At 39.1% G+C, this 22188-nt stretch overlaps 1 protein-coding gene and 1 pseudogene across 3 annotated transcripts in view; one reads left to right on the top strand and one right to left on the bottom strand.

The window, feature by feature from the left end:
- Positions 1 to 22188, top strand: part of TICAM2 (TIR domain containing adaptor molecule 2) — a 55587-nt gene that overhangs the window by 20685 nt on the left and 12714 nt on the right. The window contains exon 1 of one of the 3 annotated variants that reach the window (XM_045197630.3): positions 12527 to 12628. The exons of 1 other annotated variant lie outside the window; for it this stretch is intronic. The gene's annotated coding sequence lies outside the window, so the exon portion shown is untranslated. Of the gene's footprint in view, positions 1 to 12526; positions 12764 to 22188 lie in introns of those variants that run through there. One more of the 3 variants, XM_024563300.3, reaches the window with a different exon arrangement.
- On the bottom strand, positions 1675 to 12011 carry LOC128779672 (large ribosomal subunit protein eL43-like; annotated as a pseudogene).

The raw sequence follows: 22188 nt of genomic DNA, 5'->3' as shown, positions 1-22188 counted from the left end.
TGGGGTGAAAATGGAGACAACCATGCTTGAACAACAATTTAAATGAGTAGGTAAAAGACTTGATACCTATTTTACTTATTAATCAATTTCAAAGAATTTTCTGATTTTATTATTCTAATTTGACCCATAGATATTATTTGGAATTACAGTTCTTAATTTCCAAACATAAGTATTTAAGTTCTGTTTTATTATTGACTTCTAACAATTGCAGCATTGTGATCAGAGCATATTCTCTGTTATTTAAATTACTTGAAATTTATGGGCAATTGCTTTATGACTCCATTTACCTTTCTCTCAATTTATATGTTGTCATATATTTTGTATACCTTTAAATATAAGTTATTACTATTTTATGTATTCAATATTCATTTAGAATTACCCATTTATTTGCCACTTTCTTTGCTCTCTGTTCCTTGCTGCTTTTAAGCTTCCATCTGGAATAATTTTTCTTCTGTATGAATACATTTAGAATTGCCTTTAGTGTGGGTCCACTGGTAGCAAATTCATTTTGCTCTTTTTTTGAAAATGTCTTTATTTTGTCTTCATTTTTGAAGGAAATTTGTGCTGGGCATAGAATTCTCTTTGGATAATTATCTTGAAGTATCTTCCTATTGTCTGGTGGCTTCCATTTTGTTATGAAGAAATCAGCTCTCTGCTGCCTTACTGAAACTAATATTTTCCTCTGGCTGTGTTCAAGATTTTCTCTTTGTGTTTGATTTTTCTGTGATTTCCTTGCTGTAAGTGATTTCATTGTATTTTATCACTTGGGTTTTTTTTGGCATCTTGGATCTGTGAATTGATATGTCAATTCTGGGAAGTTTTCGGCTATAATTTCTTCAAATGTTGCCTCTGTCTAATGTGCTCTCTCCTTGCCTTTTGGGACTTCTAAACATACGTTAGACCTTGTTGGTGTATTTCCTCTATCTGTTGTTCTTCTATATGTCTGTATTATTTTCTCCGCATCATCTTAGATTCTGATACAGCTTATAAATCATGAATTCACTTTTTAGCTGTTTTTTAATCTACCATAAGACGTTCATTGAGTTCATTATATGTTTTTATATTTTTTAATTCTGTTTTTCTGTTAGGTTCTTTTTTTCTTATGTGCTCTTTTTTTTTAATGTCATCCAGTTTCTTACTGCATTGTTTCAAATCCTCGCCTGAGGATATGTTTATTGATTTCAGAAAGAGAGAAAGGGCGGGAGAGAGAGAGAGAAAATTGATATGAGAGAGAAACATCGATTGATTGCCTCCCGTATGTGTCCCAACTGGGAATCAAACCTGCAACCTAGGTACATGCTCTGACTGGGGATCGAACCCACAGCCTTTTGGTATATGGGGTGATCTCCAACCAACTAAGCAATCCGACCAGACCTTGCTGCGTTTTTAAAGTGAGGATTTTATTTCCATGGATTACCCTTTGTGTCTGATAATTCTAGTGTGTACAGCCTGCTGTAATCCTTTTTGTGCATCTGTAGTTCATATTGCTTCTAGTTAATGTTGTCTTGGTTATCCTTGTACTTCATTATCTTTGTTCACTTGAAAACCCTAAAAAAAAAAATACAGGAATAATTTAAGATCTGGGATGATTTTATCTTCCTTAAGAGGGTTTTGGGTTTTTTTTTTTTTTGTCTATTATATAAATTAACTCATTTATTAAAGGCTAGCAATATTTCAAATAACAAAGCTTCTACTGATTTTTAGTTACTTCAGTCTTCTCATGGCAGACTTTACTGTGGTGGCAGAAGTGATCATGCAGGTCCAGGTACCACCAGCTGCTATTTTCATGCAAGATCCATAGGGCCACATCCCCATGGCTCATCTTTTCATCTTGGTTTTGCTATAGAAAGAGCAAGTGTACTTGACATGCTGGCTGATTTCAATTTTCTTCACCATTTCCTTGAGGGAGGCACCATAATGGGTCTCGTATTTACCAACAATTCTGACTTTCTTGGTGTGTTTAGCTTTGTCACCACGAAGTAGGTTTGAGCCCAAAGAAGGAGGTTTTTTAATTCTTTCTGCCAGGTGTTAAAGATCACAGTCTGGAGCTTATGCTTTAGATATTCTATGCCCTTCTAGATGACCCACAGAACTTCAGTTTGTACCCCCAACTCCAGGATATAGCCCTGACTTGGGCTCTGGTCTAAAATAAGGGGTGTTTGCACCATTTGGTGGATACTAAACCCAACCCTTGTCTTTCCAACTCTGGTTGTTGATGAAAAGACAACTCTACCTCTCAGCTACTTTCTCTAAGACTGGCAATCCACCCCAAGGGCAAAAGTAGCTTTGGCACTGCTTCCTGAACTCTAACCCTACCCCTGAGTTTGACTTGGGAAATTCTAGCTCTTATGTCCTCAAAAAGATACTGTTTTTCATTTTCAGGGGATCATCGATCCAAATAACGTGTTTTCTGTTTCCTCATTACCCACCTTCAGAAATTCAAGGTTACATCTTGGTCATGAATAAAATGTGTGCCTTCTGTACTTTTTTTCCTATGTCACCCTTGGGTGACTCATAGAGTTCAGTTTCCCCCAGATAATATCTTCTTACCAGTGACTCATTTATTTTTTCAACAAATATTCATTTAGTGCCAAATATATTCTGTCCTTTTTTCTAGATTGAGAGCAGGGGCGTCCAACCTTTTGGCATGTCTGGGACACACGAAGAAGAGTTGTCTTGGGCCACACATTAAATACACAAACACTAATGAAAACTGATGAGCAAAAATAAGATCCGTGCACATTTTTTGTGATATCGGCTACCACAGATAAGCATGAAGGTCCTCACATAATAACTCTAAATATGCAGCAACCCTTTCAATAATCTTTTATATTTGTTGAGCAGGTCCCAAGTTTGTGATCACTAATGTAGAAAAGTACATATCTAAGTAATAACATGTCATTCATGTTTTTAAAATATTTTTTATTGTAAATGTAAAAGAAAAGAGGGCAACATAAAACTAGTGGGATGTTTGATAATTGTATTTGAGAAACTAGTGCATCAGTATCTGCTTTGATAGAAGTAGTTGCAAATCTTAATGAGTTCTCAAGGTGCTCGTCAGATATTTTGGTTCTAATTTTACTCCTATCACTCTTGAAAATAGTTGCTCACAAATGTAGGTGCTGCCAAATAGCAATGACATGAATGAGGCGTGATTGTGAAGCAAGGGCTATTCGTTTCTGGGAAGATAAGGCCTATAAAAGTCCAGTAAAGAGACACGATCAAAATTTTCTTTAAGCTGAATGTCAGATTGCAGCTCTATGCATTCCATTTGAAAATTGGCAGGTAATATATTTACGTCAACTGAAAATGGAGTTGAAACATAGCAAAATATTGATTACTTTCCCAGAAATCTTGAAATCTGTTTTCAGATTCTTATATCAAATTGAAAAGCAAGGCTGCATTATTTTTCACTGTTCACAGGACTGTGTTTAGCCAATGTGTTGAAATGCATAAAATTGTTTGCCTTAATTTGAGCTTGCCATAATTTCAGTTTTATTTGGAATGCTGTTATGGTTTGAAACATGGTATTGATAAGTTGGTTTTCACCTTGAAGATGCATCTTTAACTCATTTAAATGAGCAGTTAAATCCACTAAAAATGCTAAATCTGTAAGCCAGTTTTTATCATCAAGTTCAGGCACAAATTTGTTTTTGATACTAGAAACATCAACATGTTGCAAAGCATAAAATCTTTTCAACATTTGGCCTCAACTTAGCCATCTTACTTCTGAAAAGTAAATGATGTCGCCATATTCAGCATCAGTACTTTTAAGGAATTCCTGGAATTGGCAATAATTCAATCCCTTGGCTCTTATGAAATTCAGTTTTGATGATGATTTGCATGACGTTACTCATTTTTAAAGCTTTTGTGCATAAACTTCCTTGATGTACAATGCAGTGATACTTCATCATATGTGAGTTTGGGGCAGCAATTGCATCATCTTCTATTAATTTTACAAGTCCCTCTCTTTTACCTGCCATCCCCGAGGCTCCATGAGTAACTGTACCAGGTAAGTTGACAATGGACAAAACAATTTAACGTATATTTTTACTGCTTCATATGAATCTCTTAATCTAGTTGTGTCCTTTAACGGCACTAAAGAAGCCATTTCTTCAGTGACATACTCGTCATTAATATCTAATAAAAATGGCAAGTGGAGCCATATCTGTAGCATCAGTGCTACCATCCATCACCAAAGCCTAAAGTTTAAAATTAGCAGTCCTGCTCTCCAAACTTCTTTCAATAGATTTTTCCAATTTCTTCAATTCACCTGGCTATAGTGTGGTGAGACAAACTGATTTCAGAAATATCCCTCTTTTCTTCAGGGCAAATTATGTCTGCTGTACTGTCTATGCATTGCTTAGTAAACTCACCATCAGTAAATGGTTTTGATTTTTTGTTGTTAAATATGCTACCACATAACTAGCTTGTACAATGGAATCCACCCAAGTTATAACTTTTTGAAAAAATTTTTGTTGAGCAGACTTCTTTTCAGTTCTGCTATTTTGTCCTTATGACACAATCCATATGCATTGAAGTTAGCAACATGTTTTTTGCATATAATGCCTTTTCGAATTATAGTCTTTGAAAATTTGCACAAATTCCCTGCAAATTAAGCAGAGTGCCTTACTGTTTCCCTCTACAAAAAAGTAGTCATCTGTCCACTTTTCATTGAACAATCTTCCTTCACCCATAATTTTTCTTTTTGGGGGGTTCTTTTTTCTTTTGAGTTAAGGAAGCCATGCTGGTATTAAAAAAAATAATAATAGGGCTTCCATCCAAGATGGAGGCGTAGGTAGAATCACTTTGCTTCCCTGTACAACCAAAAGAAGGACAACAAATTTAAAAACAAAAAACAGAACTGCCAGAAAATTGAACCGTATGGAAGTCTGACAACCAAGGACTTAAAGGAGAAACATTCATCTAGACTGGTAGGAGGGGCAGAGACAGGCAACCAGGGCAGAGAGGACATGTGGCAAGGCAGCAGCTGGCAGTCCCACATTTGTGTGTGAATAAACTAGAAAAAACAACTGGAGAGCAAGACAGACCATGCAACCCATGGTTCCAGCCCGGGAAAAGAAGGCCTCAAAACCCCTGTGATGTAAATACCCGTGGGGGTGCAGAGGCGGGAGAAACTCCCAGCCTTACAGAAGAGTTGGTTGTAGAGTCTCACACAGTCCTAGAACGTACACAAACCCACTCACCTGGGAATCAGCACCAGAAGGGCCCAATTTGCTTGTGGGTGGGTGGGTGGGGGGAAGTGACAGAAAGCCAGCAAGAGCCAAGCAAGGGGCATTGTTCCCTCTCTGACCCCTCCCCCACATACAGCACCACAACACAGGGAAGTGGGTTGCCCTGCCCTATTGAATACCTAAGGCTCTGCCCCTTACAACAGGCACACCAAGACAAAAAAAAATATGGCCCAAATGAAAGAACAGATCAAAGCTCCAAAACTAGAAGTAATCAATGAAGAGATAGCCAACCTATCAGATGCAGAGTTCAAAACACTGGTAATCAGGATGCTCACAGAAATGGTTGAGTATGGTCACAAAATAGAGGAAGAGGTGAAAGCTATGCAAAGTGAAAGAAAAATATACAGGGAACCAATAGTGAAGGGAAGGAAATAGGGACTCAAATCAACGATTTGGAGAAGAAGGAAGAAATAAACATTCAAGCAGAACAGAATGAAGAAACAAGAATTTTAAAAAATGAGGAGAGGCTGAGAAACCTCCGGGACAATGTTAAATGTTCCAACATCTGAATCGTAGGGGTGTCAGAAGGACAAGAGGAAGAGCAAGAAATGGAAAACTTATTTGAAAAAATAATGAAGGAGAACTTCCCCAATCTGGCAAAGGAAATGGACTTCCAGGTAGTCCAGGAAGCTGAGAGAGTGCCAAAGAAGTTGGACCCAAGGAAGCACACACCAAGGCACATCATCATTACAATACCCAAGATTAAAGATAAGGAGAGAATCTTAAAAGCAGCAAGAGAAAAGGAGACAGTTACCTACAAAGGAGTGCCCATAAGACTATCAGCTGATTTCTCAAAAGAAACCTTACAAGCAAGAAGGCTGGAAAGAAGTATTCAAAGTTGTGAAAGGCAAGGACCTACATCTTAGATTAATCTATCTAGCAAAGTTCTCATTTAGATTGGAAAGGCAGATAAAGTGCTTCCCAGATAAGGTCAAGTTAAAGGAGTTCATCATTACCAAGCCCTTATTATATGAAATGTTAAAGGGACTTATCTAAGAAAAATAAGATGATCAAAACTATGAATAGTAAAATGATAACAAACTCACAACTATCAGCAACTGAACCTGAACACAAAAACAAACTAAGCAAACAACTAGAACAGGAACAGAAGATAATATGGAGATACTATGGAGATACCATGGAGATCACGTGGAGGGTTATCAGTGGCAAGGGTGAGGGGGGAAATGTGGGGGAAAGGTAAAGGTTATAAGGACAATATGGCAGGTACACAATAGACAGGGGGAGGTTAAGAATAATATGGGAAATGGAGAAGCCAAAGAACTTATATGTACAATCCATGTACATGAACTAAAGGGTGGGGAATGCTGGTGGGAGGGTGGAAGGGAACAAAGGGGAGTAAGAAAAATGGGACAACTGTAATAGCATAATCAACAAAATATAATTTAAAAATAAAATAAAAATAATAGATAAGGGACATTGTTTACTTTTATTGTGAAAATTGACAGGAAAATAAAAAGCAAGATTTGGGCCCTTCCACAGCTCTTTCGTCTGCTAATGCAGGGCAACGTGGAGGGCCGATTGTCAATCATGGCGGGCAATGTGTGAGGTGCTGCTGAGGTGTGGAAATATCTTTAATAATCAAATAAGAATGCTTACCTTACTTCCAAATAACATTGAACGCCTGATGTTGCAATGGTAGGTTGAAATATTGATAATCGCTGCCTTACTAAGCACATGTAATGTCTGATGGTGTCAATTCTACTGCCTGTGTTTGAAGGTGACACGCTGAAACTGCACAGCACATGAAATGGAAGCCACGCATATGTACAAATAGCAAGAGTGTACGTGCATTTATTTTATGGGACATTGCGACATGTAATCCCCAAAAGTCTCATAACATTTTAAGTAAATTTACGGTTTTGTCTTGGGCCGCATTCATGGTCATCCTGGCCTGCATGCGGCCCAAGGGCCACAGGTTGGACACCTCTGAACTAGAGATTCAAGAACTTACTATTTTGTACTAGGAGTTAAAAACAAGCCAGCTTTCATATAAGAGGTTTTTAACCTGGGATGAACCCTTTAAAATTATTTACAAGGTTTTCCATACATCTTCAGCCTTCTAGAGAAACAGCATGTCATTTTCATCACGTTCTTGAAGGAGTCCTTGACTCACAATTGTGGGGAACTGTTCCACGCATAGGAAATGTGGCTCAGCCCCCACTTGGAAAAGCCAGTGGGGAGCGAGGTTGGCAGGCAGGACCCACATCCATGGATAGGTTCTCCAGTGGGAAATCAGGCCTGCATTGTACCTAGACTGCTGTGAGACATGCTCTTGCTAAAACTCCCTCACCCTGAGGCAAGCAAATGTTTATCTGCCTAAACATTCCGAGTATCTTTATCTTCCTAAAATCTGGGCTAGACCTTCCAGGTATGGAACCTAGCTGGACCACTTCTCCCTTTACATTGCAAATATCCTCCTTTGATGTATTCAGTGACACCCTCTCCTTTGTCTGCAAAAGATAACCACCCAAAACAAACCTTTGCATAGTAAAGGAGGACCTTCTTTGATGTAAGGGGCCTAGAAAAACAATAAAAGCCTGTCAAGGCAAGGGTCGGGGTGCTCTCCTCCTGAGGGAGTGGCTGCGCCATCCCTTTTCCTCCACAGGATTTCTGTAGTCTGTGTGTATGTGTCTATTGCCGCCACAAGGGATCCTGTGGGCCAGCATTTGCGTCACACAATGTTTTAAAGAATAATTGTTCTGTAAAGAACAATTGATTCTACAGTAATTTTAGCTTTTTTCTATTAGTATAAAGGTTTTAGTACTAAGACTATTTTGTTCATTTATTCTGCATGGAGGGAACTGGAGGGTTGGAGGTTGATTAACTTCAAAACTTTCTACTGTTCAATAGAAGTTTGACTAAATGTCTACTATGTGCTAGGCAATGGGAATACTGAAGTAAATGTGATCGTTTCTTATTCTCAAGGCATCTGGACACAGATCTCAAACAGAAAATTACAACATCTAACCTGAAAGTAATCATTCTCAATCATTTGTGCTATAAGAATCATCTAGTCTACCTGTAAAAAAACTGATCTTTCTCCAGTTTCTTCCCCTGAGCCTGAAACTTTGATTCAGTAGATCTGGGGTAAATCCTGGCATTCTTCCCAAAGGTTCTGTTGTAGGTGTTGTTATAGCACATTTTGAGAAATAGTAAACACTTTTGTAATACTGCGTGCAACAGTACATAGTAGTACTGTTGTACTATGTTCTCCATTCATGCTATATAGTTTATTTACTCTTCTAAACATGCTTTTCCCCCATTTTACAGATGAAGAAATTGAAGCACCGAATGGTTAAGTTCACTTGCATACGGTCACACAACCAGTGATAGAACCAGGGTTCAAACACACACATATCTGTAGGAGCAAGTTTGTGTCTCCCATTGGGTATATGTAACCTCCCAATCATGCAGAGATATGTGAAGAGTTAATCTTGACCCTCAATAGCTCTCTCACTTCCAGGATCTTCCTATTAAATTGCTAGCCAATCCACTGGTCTGCTGCTCATCTGATGTGAGACCGTGGTTTCAGACTAACAGAGCTATGGGGTTCCCCCATTTATTTTGTCCCGGGTTTGCGATTTTTATTGACAGAACCACTAGGTATGAACTTCTGCCATTCACTCCAAGTCAGGTTAGCTCCATCCAGAAGCTGAACCCCTGGCTTTCACGGTCAGCTTCACCCTGGCAGCAAGCACTGTTGCACCAACGTGGCTGGAGAATGTGCTGGGTTGGGGAGATGAGAGCAGCTTCTAGCAAGAACGCCACAGACTTCTGCCCAAAATTCAGCATGTTTTTTTAAAAAGTAAGTGATTCTCTGTTGTTTGCTTCAATATCCAGAGCCCTCAAATGATTATTTTTGACAATTTTGTCCAGTTTGGGGTTTTTTTGTTAGTCTCTTTTTTTTTTTTCTTTTTAAGAAGGGAAAGGAGGGAGAGAGAGAGGGAGAGAAACATCAATGTGTGGTTGCCTCTCATTCTCCCCACACCGGGGACCTGGCCCACAACCTAGGCATGTGCCCTGGCTGGGAATCGAACCAGAAGCCCTTTGGTTGGCAGGCTGGCACTCAATCCTCTGAGCCACAAGAGCCACTGTTGTTAGTCTTTTCAAAGAATCAACTTTTGCTCTTGTTGATGCTCTGTTGTTCCCCCCCCCCCCCCCATTTTATGGTCTTATTTTTGTTATTTCTTTTTATTTGGATTTCATTTTCTGTGTTTTTCTAATGTCTTGATGTATGTTTAGATAGTTGATCCTCTGGCTTTGTTTTCTGATATGTGCATCTAAGACTTGAAATTCTGCTCTCATTAGATATTAACTAAGTCCCACTAATATGACATGTGGTAGTTTTGCTGACATTCAGATAAAATTTTATAATTTATGTTGTGGTTTACTTTTGACCCATGGATTATTTTTAAATATATTTTGGTTTCCAAACATGTAGAGGCTTATCTAGTTATCTTTTTGTTTTTGGTTTTCAGACTAATACCTAGGCAGTCAGAGAACATATTCTGTATTATTCAAATCTTTTGATTTGTTTTGACTTTGCTTTGTTGAGACTTTCTCTGTAGCAAAAAAATATGGAGTGATTTTGTTAATGTTCCATATGTACTTGAAAAGAATATATATTTTGAAGTTGTACTGGATATCATAATCTATGTATATCAATCAGGTCAAGTTCATTAATCATGTTCAAATCATTTATATTATTCTTGAGTTATGTGTGTGTCTGCTGGACATATGTAAGATGTCCAGGGAAATGGAAGACTAAGATAAAGAGTACAGAGGATCCAGACCTTGAAAATGTCAGCATTTAATGTCAAGGATTTTAGGGGTGAGATGCCACAGGGAAAACATTTTACATGTCATAGAAGCCATCTCTTCTCTGATTTCATTAGCAATCCTTCCCACTTTACTGTGCCTTACTTCATTCATTCACAATGAATGGACCTGAAATTTTCTTACTTTTTTACATGTCTATTGTCTGTCTCCTGGACTGGACTGCAAAATCTCCATGAGGACCAGGACCGTGTGTGTCTTATTCACACTATATCCCTAGTGCCTAGCGTATAGAAGACACCAAATATTTGTAGCATACGTTATTAGTGCATTTCTTGAAATGTATATTTAATAATTTGTGTAGAAAAGTTAAGTAATGGAACCTGTAACCAATTTAAAATATTTTCTTAGAACAAAGCAGAATTTGGAACAATTTGAAGTATAAAATGGAAAAATTCAAGCGAATTTACTCTTGACATTAGTGACTTTGGGTTCATTTGTGCATGGGATATGGGTGGTGAATGGAGAAATAAATGTTTATTACATTTGCCATTAGTAGTGTTGCAGTGAAAAAAAATTGAAAAGCAGTGATTTGAAGGGTTATGAGAGAAACAGGCAGAGGAGACTGAAAGAAGAATTTAACAGGTTTGATAAGTATAAAAGCCACATGGGGTGGTTAACATGAAGGAAATAGGAGTATTTGGAGAAGACAATAGTCAACTTTGTCAATTGCCAAAGAGAGACTCTCCGGGGTATCATTTGAATTTAGTAGCAAGGCCACTATTTACCTGAATAGTTGAAATAGAACTTCTGTAAAATGGAGTGAGAAGAAACCAGCTGTCAGAGGGTAATGAATTGTGTTGCAATGGTGCTTATTAGGGAGTTGCCCCAAGTAATTACTATTTACCTTCAATGGCCTGTCCTGTTGGGTGGGGGTGGAGGAGCAGGAAGTAACTCTTAGCTCTGCCTGTGGCAGGAGGTAGAGATTGCCTGAGAATAAGAGGAGGGCTGGGGGACTATTTGTGAACTGGGTTCTTAGGATATGACTAGGACTGGGAGCCCCAGGTAGATAGGGTAGGATCAAGTATTTGGCTTTATAAGTGTGAAGGAAACCTGACAAGCCTACACGAGGCGGTGGCCTTACAAACTCAGAGACCTAAAGTAACTACGAAGGATGGTCTAAAAACTTTCTAACTGAAAGCAGGTCGTGGCAGGAAGTCATGTCCTGGGCTGTCATTTTTTCTTGACAAAGGTCAATCCTTACCTTAGCTGAGCTGGTTTAACTGCCTTTTTTTCATCTATGATAACACACCTATGGAATGTCATGGTAACTTCCCTTTTCCAGACCCCTCAGGGCACAATCTCCTACTAGAGCTGGACCCCACAGAGCCCCTCCTTGTGTTAACTGTTCTATACCCACTTATGTTAAAGAAATATGTGTCTGTTCATTTTATTTTTTATCCAGTCCCAGAGATTTCCCTGCTTTGCTTTCTCCCACCTCCCTAATCTATCACCAATGAATTTCATGTAACCCCCTTAGGCCTCCTCCCTTTATTGTATAAAATAAGGTGCAAAACTGCCATTCTATGGAGCATTTTCTGAATTCGTCGAGATTTTGCTTCTGGGTCAACCGTCGTCAGTTTGGCTCAAATAAACTCAAACATTTTTACATGCTCGGACGTTTCTTACGTTGACATAAGGCTTTTTATACTTCTTTCACTTGACTGATTTTTTTTGGGGGGGGGTGTTCTTCCTTAATAATCAGTGAATTCCCAGTTTGTTTTGGTTGTGGAAAAGGAACCTGAGCAAGGTGGCTTTGGGGGGTAGGGAGTGTTTGGCTGCAGCGACATTCAGTAAGAGAGTCCAAAGGAAAGGAAACGTCAAGGGACCACCTTGGAGGTAGTCGCTGTACCTCGGGGAAAAGTCCAGAATCTGCGTTGTTTCGGTAAGACACGCCATTTCCCAGGGTGTCCGGTGAGGAGGCCTAGACTTTACTGGGGGGCTCAGTGTTGGGTGTGCCCGGAAGACGGAAGCAGTGGCTGCAGCCCCTGTCCTAGTACCCAGGTCAGTGTGTAGCAGATACAGTGGAGTTCCACACCTCGCCTCCCCGCCCCCTGCACTTCCCGGCCTCCAAGTCCGGATTTATGGGGGGAGGGGGCGCGGGGAGAAGCCACAGCGCAGGGAGAGTCCACATTTGCCTAGACGAGAGTTCCCCAGCGTGATTTCCTCTTTTCCACCCTTGTGAATGGTCCGTTTTTATCCTCCGCGCGGACTGGTACAGCCAGATTATAACTTCTGACTCGCCCAGGGCGCTGCCTCCCGGGCCCAAGCAATACCTGGGCAGCAGCGGGAGTGGGGTGGGGGCGGGGCACGGCCAACATCTCAGGGTTAAGGGTCAGCGCTGTATCCGAGGGGCGGGAACTCCGCAGTGTCGCGACTTCCGGTGGGCGGAGCGCTGGGCAGTGGGCGTGGCTACGGGACCGGTCACCTTTCCCTCCCGACGCCCAGGAGAAGTCGCTCAAGGAGTAGGACCGCTGAGGGGCTGAAGAAGATGAAAAAGCCCGCAGTCCTTACAGGCTAGTAGGGCGCCGGGGTGGGGGGAGGTGCCGCCCGGCTCGGGGTGGGCTTATGGGCGTGGTTGGCCTTGCTACCGGCCCGGCAGCGGGATCCTCACTGTGAAGGAGAAATCCACACAACTTTCTACTGTTCTTGTAAGTTTCACCTAGATTAGAAAACCCATTTTTAAAAGCCATAAAGCAAATAGCCCAGCGTCTTAAATGGCTTCTGCGTGAACCTCAGCCAGGCACAAAATGCTCAAGGTTTTGGTTTTCTTTTTCGGCTTCTTGTACAAAAGGGAATTTGGATAAAAATAATTTGGTCTGGCAACTGTGAACTAGTTTTCGGTATTGTATTAGTTAGGGCCCCTCCAGTTTTTCATGACAATAAACTTTAAAAACGGAGGGTCTTTAAAATATGAAATTTTAACACTTTAAATAGTGTGTTGGTTATGAATGGAGGTAAGCAACTGTATTTTATATCTCATTTAAATCCGAAAGTAGATGAGCCAGAGTAAAATAATGTCCTACTTCCTTCTGAAGCAAAATAAATGTTATTCATGTCATGTCCAGCTGAATGGAAAAACCACTTTTATACTGTTGAACCTTTTGCTCCTCAGGGTATTTTTAATTTATTCATTTAACAAATACTGGTCTGCTGATAAATGTTGCCTTTAAATAATCCGCCCCCCACCAGCAAATATCCCTTTCTAGGTCCTGCGCATTTCTTTGTTCCCTGTTATTTAAACAACAACAACAAAACTTCTTTAAGCGACTTGCTACCAGGTCTCTATTTCCACTTTTCCTATTTCCTCCTCCATCCATTCCTCCGGGATTTCCATCTTCATCACCCCCTTGTCACTTGTGAAATCCAGCACCTGTGCAGTTTTCACTTTAACTCCCTCCACAATATTCTTTCTTCATTTGGCTTCCAAGTCACCACTTCTCACTGCTCACTCCTGTGTCTGCAGACTTCTCTTCCCAACCATTAAATGTTAGAGCACCACAGGGCTCAGTACTTGGCCATATTCTCCTTCTAGCCGTACTTTATCCCAAGGCAGTTTCTGTCCTAAGCCATATTCCATGGCTGTGGATAACATCTATAAGCTTATAACTTCCAAATTTTTATTTCTATCTTTACTTCTGCCGAACTCCAGATGCTTACATCCAGCTCTTTACTCGCGAACTCCATTTGGAAATCTAATAGACATTTAAATTTAGTACAGTCTAACCTTGGTTCTGGAAAGCCTCAGTTCTCAAACAGTTTGGTTCTCGACCAGGTTGTTCACAGAAAAAATGGTCAAACACAATTGCTGATATCACACACCCACCCAGTTGTCCCTTTCACTTTCCCCTCAGTTACCTTACTTATCTCAGTAAACGTTAATGCCATTCAACTAGGCCGAAACTCTAGGGATCGTCCTTGATGATGCTTTTTAGCTCAGACCCTACATCCAAGCATCTAGCAATTTTTTGTCTCTACCTTGAAAAGATATCTCAAATCTAACCACATCTCACTCCCTCTCTCATGCAAACCAGTCTCTCTTACCTAGATGACTGTGAATTCTCTCATTTGCTCTTCTTGCTTCTGCCCTTGCTCCTCTACAGTTTTTCTACAAAGAGCAATGACTTCTCTCAAATATAATCAGAACTTGGAGTTCCCTTCAAAACCTTTTGGTGATCATTTATCATAGTCATAAAAACCAAATGCTTACAATGGCTTCAAAGCCCTATGTGATCTAATCCCTGACTACTATGATCTTATCTCTTCCCTTCTTCATGGCTTATTTCACTGAAGGGACGCAAATCCTGCTGCTGTTGCCTTCACCTGCAATGGGCCTCTGCTAAGCCTGCAATGGGCCTCTGCTAAGCCATAGCAGGCTGTGCACCTTCACTTCCCTCTCTTCCCTGTTCAAATGTTTTATCTGCCATAGTCCTGTTTTAACTTTTTCTCCTACTGACCCGCAGGTGTGTTGCTGTCAGATACTAGTATGCCATGAAGCTTATGGCACCGTTAGAACATTGCTGGTTGCCAGGACTCTCTAACGTCGTAGTGCACAACAACAAATGCTTTCTCATGAGCCTCATCTTGATAAGATAAACAGTTTGCCCTTAAATTCTGTGCTTTTATAAAATCTTCTTCCTCTTTGGGAGTTTGCCCTTTGGAGCCAGTTCTCATTTTTAAATTTAGAAAATGAAAGACAAATGCTATCCAGTCTACCGAAAAGAGTGTGCAATAATTTTTTTGGCAATTCCATTGCTTCAGTAGGAAGCAGTGGTCTCTGATTTGGAGACTTTCTGAATGATACCAGTAACAGGTAGTTTAAATGTAAAAAAGAAAAGTGAAGTAGAAAATATTATGCAAGTTTTTTAAGTGTACTGACTAAGCAGTTATCAGAATATCAAGATTTTACAGCAAAATTTGGTTCTCTTTTTAAAATATATGGGAAAGGAAATGAAAAACATTTTTATCTTTAGGAAAAAGCCATTGGGGGATAAAGACTGTTTAATTTATAATGCTTATTTCTCATTTTAATCCCAAGGAACTTGTACTGTGATATTATCAGTAGTATATGTATTACCATACCTTGCTCTAGGAGAAAAAAATTAATTTCAGAATTGGGATGTGTGAATAAATACATGCAATAGAATATTAAATAAAATTTAAAAATAAGTGGATTTAGAATATGTATCAAAGAGAAGAGTAGGAGGGTTAAAAGGGAAGCCAGGAGTACCTTAGAATGAAAACACCTGTCAGAAGCTTTGGTATGTGTGAGCTAGGCAGCACTCAGCAACCTGGGGCTTCCTAGCGGGTGAGTCCAGAGACGGCTTCACAGATGAAAAAGCCAGTGCCCAGGCAAGGACTGTTTGTGTATTTTTGCTTTTTTACCTGATAGAAGCAGTTTGTTTGATTGTGTGTGTGCTTGTTCTCAAGTAATTACATGTTTACTTGCTCAAGGATCTGTTTAGATGGAGATGATACTGCTCTATGGTGCTTGTAAGTAAATAGAATATTGGAGGATCCCTGTTTGGTTTAGAGTTAGCAAGCCCAGACTCTTCGAAAATTTGCATATAGATAGAAAATAGGAGGTCAAGAAGAGTTAATCCTGGGAATGGGTTTCACCCATCTGGAATGTGCAGATATGGCACATAAGGAATTTACTATCTGGGCCTCACATTAGCTGACCTCTATTTAAAAGCACAAAACCTAGAAAACAGTTTATTATTTACTAAAAAAATAATTTTTTCAGATTGCATTATCATTGTAGAAAAAGGATATGTGTGTATATATATATGTATATATATGAAGGTTATACTAAGTGAAATAAAAATCCACAGCAGAGGAAGGAGCTGAGATTCAAATCAGTAATTTGGAACATAATGAAGAAATAAACATTCAATCAAAACAGAAGGAAGAAGTAAGAATAAAAAAGATGAGTATAGTATAAGAAGACTCTGGGACATTGCCAAAAGTGCCAACATCCGAATCTTAGGCATGCCAGAAGGAAAAGAGGAAGAGCAAGAAATTGAAAACTTATGTGAAAAAATAATGAAAGAAAACTTCCCTAATTTGGCAAAGGAAATAAATATACAAGTCCAAGAAGCACAGAGAATCCCAAACAAGTTGGACCCAAAGAGGACCACACCAAGACACATAACATAATTAAAGTGCCAAAGGTTAAAGATAAAGAGAGAATCTTTAAAAAAGCAAGAGAAAAGCAGAGAGTTACCTGGAAAGGAGTGCCCATAAGGCTATCAGCTGATATCTCAAAAGAAACTTTGCAGGCTAGAAGGAACTAGAAAGAAGTATTCAAAGTGATGAAAAGCAAGGACCTACAACCTAGATTACTCTGTTCAGTATAGCTAGCATTTAGAATGGAAGGGCAGATACAGTGCTTCCCAGACAGGTAAAGCTAAAGGAATTCATCATCACCAAGCCACTATTCCTTGAAATTTTAATGGGACTTATTTAAGAAAAAGATCAAAACTATTAGCATTAAAATGACAACACTCAACTATCGACAACTGAATCTAAAAAAAAAGCTAAACTAAGCAAACAAGCAAAATAGGAACAGAATCATAGATCTAGAGATCATTTGGAGGGTTACCAGCTGGAGGAGAAAAGGGGAGAATGGGGGAAAAGGTGCAGGGATTAAGAAGCATAATTGGTAGGTACAAAATAGGGAGAAGTTAAGAACAGTATAGGAATGGAGTAGCCAAAGAACTTACTTGCACAACCCATGAACATAAACTGGGGTGGAGGTATTGCTGGAGGGAAGAGGCTTACTGGGCACAGGGGGTCGAAGGGGGGTAAAGGAGGTAAATTGGGATAACTCTAATAGCATAATCAACAAAATTACTTAAAAAAATGAAGTCAGTGAAACAACAAAAAAAAATTGACAAGAAACCATTGATTTTACATGTATTCACCAGAAGATGGTGCTATTTAAATAGGAAAGAACTTAAAGGCTGAAGGAGTGGCGTACAGTACTAGATTCCTTAATTTTAGATGTATTAAATTTCAGAGGCAGTGATTTAAACACAAAGCTTTTCTGTGGTAAACACATGGGCAAGTTTAAAAATCGTATATGTGCATGTATTTTATTATCCAATTATTATTGATTATTATTTTACTTACTCTTTGGGAGCCTCTCTTCCCAAGTGGTCATAATGTTTTAAAAATGCAAACACTAACTCTTAACTTTAGGGCAACAAATTTTTAAAGAAGTCCATAATAGAGTTCTCCAGAGAAACAGGGCTAATAGGTTAGAGAGAGAGAGTGGGAGAGATGGAAGGAGGGAGGGAGATTTATTTTAGGAATGGGCTCCCGTGATGGTGGGTGCTGGCAAGTCAGAAATCCACTTTATTTTTCTATCTAGACTCACTCCTAATAATTTCATATAGGTTTTAGTTTTTAAAAATAATCTATATACAGATAAATGCCAAATACACATCTTCTGGCTGGACCTCTCTCCCAGACCCCAAACTCTATATTCTATGCCTACTCACCATTATTAGCAAATCTTGTCATACATTGTACTGTGCACATCATATTGATTACATCGTATTGATTACATTATGTACAACCACATAATGTCTGGTTGTCATCAGTAAGATGGATCATTTGGATTAGGGTGGTGAATCTGTTATATCTTTGAATTTTTTTTTTGTATTTATTGGATTTTCTATTTCAGATGCATTTGTTTTTGTTATATAGTTGCTGTTTAAAAGAAATCTCCATAGCTATATCTTTTTTCAAATTGCTATGTATTTGTCTTTTTCCCTTTCCATATTCTGTGATTTTTTTTCAAGCCTTTCTGCTGTATTTAACTGATATGGTTTTGATTTCATATTTATTTCATGGTGTATGGTCCTTAATTTGTGTACAATCTCTCTTTTCATCTAATTGTGTTGTCTCATCTTCAGTGTTTTAAAAATATTTTTATTGATTGATTTTAGAGAGAGGAAGTGGGGGAGAGAGAGGGAGAAACATCGCTTTATTGAATTTATGCATTCATTGGTTGTTTCTTGTATGCGCCCTGACCAGCGATGTCACCCGCAACCTTGGCGTATGGGGACAATGCTCTAACCAACTGAGCTACTCGGCTAAGACTAATATTTTTGTTTTATTGATAACATATTCTCTTTATGTCTCCTAGAGCAATATTAATCAAAGTGCTTACCTGTAATATAAGAAGCACACACCCAATGTAGACCATGCTGCTTTCTTCATTGAAAATATCTTACTATGAAAAAAAGTCAGCTGAACTGAACAGCATACCTAACTGATGTAGTTGATTGACATCCTGGCCTAATCTTCTTGTCTTGTCGTAGGCCGGCACCAGAAAGTCCAGAGACAGGCAGCTTGCCCGTGGACTGCACTTTGAGTAGCGCTGTCCCAGAGCATAAGCGTTTGTTGTGTCAGTTTTTCTTCAGCTTCTTTGGTGCATATTTAATAACAGTAATAGCTGCCAAAGTTTGGGGGGCATCGCCCTAAGTCCTTTTGATCTTTATAGGTACTGTAATTATATACTAAAACCCCTAAATGTGGGTCCTATAGTTATTACCATTTTACACATAAAATCAAAGCACAAATATATTTGGTAACTTGTACAAAGTCTCCCAGTTTTTTTATAGCAGAACCAGGATTTGCATTCAGTCTGATTCCGGAGCACGTAGTTTTTGTATGCTGTGATTCTTCTTTATGTTCCTTTTTATTTCCTGTAATATTTTGCATATTTGCCAAGCTGTTCTTTCCATCTGACAAATATGCAAAGCTGTTCTTTCCTGTTTAATGTGGAGGATTCTGTTGGACCTTCTTTTGCCTAGATGTAGAGAGGATACATTCTGGAGCATCATTCCTTCGTATCTCAGAGCTGTTCTGATCTTCCCTTCAGAATCCAGTTTCAGGGTTTCATTCTGATGGGTTATATTTTTCTACATTTCTCTTGCCTAAGGGGATGTGATTAGCTCTGCTGGGCTGTGGTCAATAATAATTGGTAGCTGTGGTGGTCTTGGATCTTTGCTGTTGCAAGGGAGGGGGAAGTGGGAGTGTCACTGTATCAAGTTAAAAACAAACAAACAAACAAAAAGTTCAATCTCACAGAGAGTGATTTGGCCAAATCATTGTTATCACAAATGCATTTGTCCTTGGATATAGAAACTCCATTTGGAAGAAGAATTGTACGGATGAACTTGCACACATGTGAAATGACTGTTGCCTGAAATTATTATTGCAGCATTGTTCATAGTAGTAGTAGACCGGAAACAACTCACAGATCCAGGAACGGGGGACAGTTGTAGTACATCCATGTGCTGGAAGATTATGTCATTGTAAATAAGAGTGAAGAAGTTCTCTATGTGCTGGTGTGGAAAGCTCTGAGGTCACAGTATTCATGAGAAAAGCAATCTATGTATATACTGGTATTTGGCTGTTTGTGTGTGTAAATGAATATTATATTTTTTCCAAAAAGTATCATATATAAATATCATCTATAATACATATATATTATATAATTTTTTGAAAAGGAGAAAGAAAGAATACATTTATAAAGAAACAGTAGAAGAATGTAGGAGAAACTCGTAAGATTGACCAGCGGGAGGCCATGGGGGTACCTGAATGGATAAGGGTGGGGGTAAGACTCTTCAACACAAATGTTTTCAGTGTCATTAGGTATTTCAACCACTACCTTTTCTTACAAAAGTAAATAAAAAAGTGACACATGCATGTTTTCATTACTGTGAACAGTCATCTCATGTGTCTCTCCCCAGCGGCCACCTTCACTCTCCTCCCATTTCACTGAGGGAAGAAGATGAAACCTAAGTGCTTTAGCCCTGGTGCTGACCATTCCTGATGGGCAAAGAGAACTCGAAAAGGAGCTTTCCAGGATTCTCGTTTCGAGCCTTCTCCCCTCCTCCCGTTTCCATCAGCATTCCATGTCTTCCTTCTGTTCTGGTAGAGCCCTCTTTATTGATGGCGTTCATTGGCTCAGAGAGAGCACAGTTGGGTTCTCTCCTTCTAGCCTTGAGAACCAATCCCAGTGATAGATCTGGACCATCCCCCATCTGGAGTCACTGGTGATGGGAAAGGCAGGTCTCGAGCACATGGCTTTCCACATCTTCCCGCCTTGTCTGTCTCCTCCCTCTCCTTCCAAATTAGAAGGTCATAATGAAGTTTTTCAAACATTGTCATTTACTTTTTTCTCTCTGTTCTACTTAGGGTAGGGGTAGGTGGGAGTGCTTGGAAGTTGAATAGCATACCATAGATTTCTGGGGTGTTTTGCTCTTTTTCTGACTGGTATTTTGGAAAATACCAGTCAGACAATTACAACTTTTAAGATAAAGTTGTAATTTTCTTTTAGAAATTTATTTCAAAAAATACTGTGATTTGGCTTGACACACCATTTTACCTTAGAAATTTTTGACATTTTTATGATTATCTTGTATTACTTGAAGTGCACTTATCTGCAGCAACTTGTTATCAAAACTATGATGTTAAGTTGCTTTAACAAACCTATGTCAGCGAATAATTGAACATCATTTTAATAGGCACAGTAAAGAGATGTCTGAGTGGCTTAACAATTATGTCATTATGCAGAGGATGCTTCTTTCTGCAACTTTGCATAGTAAAGCCTTTTTTCATAATGCCGTAACAAAGTCAGCAGTTAATCCTAAACAATGAAGAGAGTTCAGGTTCACTTGTTTTTATTATTTGGGATGTATGTATATATGTGTGTATGTATGTGGCAGTTTAGAGTTATTATGCCTAGAATGCCTCTTTTTAAAAAAAAATTTTTATTGTTATTCAGTTACAGTTGTGTGCCTTTTCTCCCCATCCCTCCACCCCTCCCCAGCTGAACCCCCCTCCCTCGCCTACTTCCACCCTCCCCGTTGATTTTGTCCATGTGTCCTTTATAGTAGTTCCTGTAATCCCCTCTCCTCACTGTCCCCTCTCCACTCCCCCCTGACCATTGTTAGATTGTTCTTAACTTCAATGTCTCTGGTTATATTTTGTTTGCTTTTTTCTTCTGTTGATTACATTCCAGTTAAAGGTGAGGTCATATGGTATTTGTCCCTCACCATCTGGCTTATTTCACTTAGCATAATGCTCTCCAGTTCCATCCATGCTGTTGCAAAGGGTATAAGCTCCTTCTCTCTGCTGCATAGAATTCCATTGTGTAAATATACCATAGTTTTTGGATCTACTCTTTTGCTGATGGGCACTTAGTTTGCTTCCAGTACTTGGCTATTGTAAATTGTGCTGCTATGAACATTGGGGTACACAGGTTCTTTTGGATTGGTGTTTCAGGGTTCTTAGGGTATAATCCCAGCAGCGGAATCGCTGGGTCAAAGGGCAGTTTCATTTTTAGTTTTCTGAGGAAATTCCATACTGTTTCCCACAGTGGCCGCACCAGTCTGCATTCCCACCAACAGTGCACTAGGGTTCCCTTTTCTCCACATCCTCTCTAACATTTGTTTGTGGATTTGTTTATGCCTGGAATGCCTCTTGGTAATTGGCATACTACACTGTGGAGTCAGAACCGGAAGTACAGATACAATAAATGGCAGACAGTAGCAGCAATACCTTCCCTATTCAGAGGCAGTAACAAACCCTTTCAACTCTCTATATATTAGAAAGAAGTTCTCTGTGTTTCTTTATCTTCTCTTCCCATAACTATTTTCATCATTTTTGCTGAAGGGTTTCTTCTAAACCTGAATTATTTTGATATAGAGAGCTGTGTTACTTATGTCATTATGAATGTAATTCTGATTTCTTGCCGAACTCTGGTCTTTGTCCATGAACAATAAGTAAAATGCTCTGGAAAATAAACAATGTGGGCCCATGTTTGAAAATATGAAGCCTATATTGATGTATTCTAAATTTTCTCTTGATAAAAGAATACCCTTTATAACTGCCTGTTTTGGAGTTACATTAACATTACCACCATTATCTGAATATTTATTTAAATTAGATTCACATGGAATACTTTTCTTTCATAGCTGATCAAATTCTTCCACTCCTAGAATTTTTAAAACAAAAAAATGAGTTTAGACAGTAATGATTCTTTGCTGATTTCACT

This window comes from Desmodus rotundus, chromosome 1, assembly GCF_022682495.2.
Source record: "Desmodus rotundus isolate HL8 chromosome 1, HLdesRot8A.1, whole genome shotgun sequence".
NCBI classification, from domain to species: Eukaryota; Metazoa; Chordata; class Mammalia; order Chiroptera; family Phyllostomidae; genus Desmodus; species Desmodus rotundus.
Note: the sequence above shows the minus strand (reverse complement) of the source record. Positions and strands in the feature narration are given on the sequence as shown.